The sequence below is a fragment of the Sus scrofa genome, chromosome 1 (genome assembly GCF_054392235.1).
Source record: "Sus scrofa isolate SSC_HxYL_T2T_F1_AM1 chromosome 1, Sscrofa_HxYL_maternal_Yorkshire_Landrace_v2.0, whole genome shotgun sequence".
NCBI classification, from domain to species: domain Eukaryota; kingdom Metazoa; phylum Chordata; class Mammalia; order Artiodactyla; family Suidae; genus Sus; species Sus scrofa.
Window position 1 is genome coordinate 101,885,263 of NC_139383.1, and position 4,001 is coordinate 101,889,263.

Here is a 4,001-nt window from a genome sequence, read left to right on the forward strand (position 1 = left end):
CTTTTATCAAGAGAAAAGGTAAGTTCTCTAGCCCAACTGAACAATTTCCATTTTCTTGCTTTTCATCCAAGACTGGGTTTTTAGGACAGTGGCTTTTATGCAGTTCTGTCTCCTGAGAAAGATGTAGTTCAAGAAAATTGTTTCCCTCCATGATAAAATTATGAAGTTTCAAGGTTCCCCAGCTTCTAATGGTCTCTTCTTGATGCAGCACTGGCTCCAGCCTATTCTTATTGGAAAAAAAGAGGGTATATTGAGTAAAGCAGAGGTATGTTATTCTATACCTGCCGATGTCTTATTTGCAAAGCACAATGACAGGAAAAGGATGGGGTGTATGCTGATGATATGCAATGAATATGCATTGATACTACTGATACAGTGAGTCTATGATACGCTGATACTGATTTTCCTGATCTTACCTTACTTACATTCATTGTCCAGGACCCACCATTATCCCTCCTCACAGCCTCGGATTACAATCTCTTTCTGAGACTGGGGTAAGGGATAAAAAGGAGAGTGAGAGAGAAGGAAACAAACTCTCTAATGAAATCCTAGGACGAACTCCTCTGTATCCCTAACATGGGTCTTTGCTCACTTTTGCATTGGGTGTTTTTCACTGTTTCATCCCCTGATTCTTCTTCCTTCTCAGGCTTTTTTCCACAATCATATTTTTCTCTGATCCCTGCCATATTTCACATATCTCTATATTGCCTCTTTTTTCCCCTATTATTTTTCAAATATGCATATAAAATGATGATCTCTCTGTTTGACCCAACCTGACATTTGCATACACCTGAGAGTCAGGACATGCATGGAATGTGTCAGGGGTTTTCTTCTTTACCTGCTTATGATTTCCAGGCTGTATGCTGACTCTCTCCTGATGGTTGGAGACTAGTGTTTTGCAAGGGAGCGTAGGTTGGCATGTTAGAGAGAGATTGCCGTGGAGCACAAAGGTTTGAGTTCTGGTCCTGGTTCCTCTGTAATTACTCTCAATTAAATCCTGCCTCCAAGCTTAGCCTAAACTGCATGAAGAAGAATGAAATGAACTTGCTTTATGAAGTAGCAAAATCAAATAAACAAGAGATATTAAAGAAAAATGAGATAAGGCTATAGTTAGGGATTGCATAATTCAGTAAACATGTACACCTATGCAACACATATGCAACACCTACACACACACACACACACACTTTAAATTGGTTGGCCATAAGCAAGTTATTTGACAGTGTTAACTTGATCAGGACAAGCATCAGCAGACACTGTGGGAAGAAACATGGAAAACAAGGTGATGGCATGGAGTTAGAGGACTTTGAGGGCCACAGCGAGTATTCTGGCCATTACCTTTGAAAACCATATTAGCCCTTGCATTTCAGTGAAATGCACCCAATACATATTAGCCCTTGCATTTCATTTATGATTCATTTATGATTATGCAAGAGATAGCAAGGAGGTAAAACAAGAAGGGTGGAAAGAATGAGGAGAAGAGGAAATATCTGAAACTGGGTCTTTTTTTCTCTTTAGAAACATAGACTAGGCCTGTGTGGACCCATTTAAACAACTCTAGTATTGGCCAATGTTTATGGAAGGTCAGCCTGACATGGTGGTAGGTATGAGCTAATAATTCTCATGATGTGAACCCAAAGAAATATCTCTCTCAAAGTGTTCTTTTTCTTCTGATAAGTGTGTGAGACCTTTTATTTAGAATCTAATGAGTACTAATTAATGTTTGAAAGGAAATTTTCTGTTCTATGTTTTGGGGCTATAAATGCAATCCCTGTTTAGGGCACTGGAATTACTCCCTATGATATTATAATAATAGCTTCAAGCCATTTTACCTTTATCCAAACCCATGGAATACACTTCAGGAAGTGTGAGATTTAAGGTAAACTGTGGACTTTGGGTGATTGTGATCTGAGTGTAGGATCATCAGTTAGAAGAAACACACACTCTGCTGGGAGATATTGATAATGGGTCATAGGTTATACACGTGTGAGGGAGGGACTATGTGGGAAATCTCTGTGCCTTTCTCTTACTTTTCCCATAAACCTAAACTGCCATAAAAAGTCTTAAAAACAATAACAATGGCAACAGATGATCCTGTTAAATCTAAGGGGAGATATTTAAAACATATTTCATGCAAGATCCTGATGGGATCAGAGATAAAAGACAGAAAACTGAATAAACTGAACTGATAATATTGTCTTCAAGAGGGTTTCTCCAACAATATCCATGATTAATCATATTGGAATAGTGCTATTATTATTTCTACAAACACAGAAATGTTGCAAAATACTTGAAATATATGTGGATAGATAGATACAAAATATTTTTATATTTTAATTTTTTTCCTAAAAATTTTTTAGGAAAACTCAGACTAAGATAAGGCAGGTATTAGCAGTCCATTTATTCTAGGAAGGCTAAATTTTAAAGTGTTTAATTCATTTGATCAAGGGACATATTCTTTATGCAGTTCTCAATCTCCATTGTAATAAACATTTTTAAAGGAATTTACTTTTTGTTCTCAAAATACCAAGACCTGGATCCAAGGCAACCAGTTTCTGAACCAACAGATGGATCTGGGAGAAGCTTGGACATCTGCAAATTTCCAAAGATTCATAGCAGATTAAAGGCGACTGGAGGAAACAGTGCATGAAACAAAAGGAATACAGAGTTCAATCCACTGATTTTCCCAAGATGTCACTTTTTCTCTCTGCAGATTAAGCCTTTGTCAACGGCATCTTTCCTACAACCATTGGCATGTCAATGAATAACAGTGTGACCGAATTCATTCTTTTTGGATTGACACAGGATGCAGGAAAGCAGAAAGCAATATTTGGAGTATTTTTGATTCTGTACCTTGCAACACTGTTGGGGAACTTTCTCATTGTAGTGACTATTAAGACCAGCCGGACACTTGAGAGTCCCATGTACTTCTTCCTATTTTATCTGGCCTTTGCTGATGCCTGCTTCTCTACAACCATAACCCCAGGTTAATTGTAGATGCCCTTTCTCAGAAGAAGACCATTTCCTATAACGAGTGCATGACCCAGGTCTTTGCAAGCCATTTCTTTGGCTGCATGGAAATCTTTGTTCTCATCCTCATGGCCTTTGACCGCTATGTAGCCATTTGTGAGCCCCTGCGATACACAAACATCATGAGCTGGCAAGTCTGCGGTGCACTGGTGAAACTGGCCTGGGTGGGATCTTTATCCACTCTTCAGCACAGATTTTCCTGGCTTTGAGATTGACCTTCTGTGGCCCCAATGTGATCGACCACTATTCCTGTGATTTGCAGCCCTTGTTGAAACTTGCCTGCATGGACACATATGTGATAAATTTGTTAGTTGTTTCTAATAGTGGAGCCATATGCATGGTGAGTTTCATAATCTTGCTTATCTCCTACGTTGTCATCTTGTACTCACTCAGAAACCACACTGCAGAAGGAAGGCGGAAAGCCCTTTCCACATGCACCTCCCACTTTATTGTGGTTGTCATATTTTTTGGCCCATGTATATTCATATACACACGCCCGCCAATCACATTTCCAATAGACAAAATGGTGTCTGTGTTTTATAGTATTGGGACACCCTTGCTCAACCCCCTGATCTACACATTAAGGAATGCAGAAGTAAAAAGTGCCATGAAAAAGGTATGGTGTAGCAACGTGTGACTTCAGTTAACAAATGATATACAGAAATTCTAATGTATATTTCCTTAACAGATTAGTTTTGTTTAATAAGCAGGAAAGATAACATATTTTTGTTGGGAAACAAAGAATTAAGAAATATGTAGGTATAGATAAAAAGATAGCTATAGATACATCATACCTTTATTCTAGAGGATTGCATTAAATATGATTAACGATTTTGAACACTCTCTGATGACTCTTACTTGAATTCTGTCAACATCTGACCACACTGACATGGTAATCTATAGAGATATTTCTTAAAAAAGAAATGTACTACTGACATAATGAGTGTTTGTGCTTGTGTTCACATTGATTT

The 4,001-nt window shown here is 38.1% G+C and overlaps 1 pseudogene; it reads left to right on the forward strand.

Annotated features, from left to right (window-relative positions):
- The first annotated feature begins 2,754 nt into the window (after positions 1 to 2,754).
- Positions 2,755 to 3,667, forward strand: LOC110258734 (olfactory receptor 4C11-like; annotated as a pseudogene).
- Positions 3,668 to 4,001: the final 334 nt, after the last annotated feature.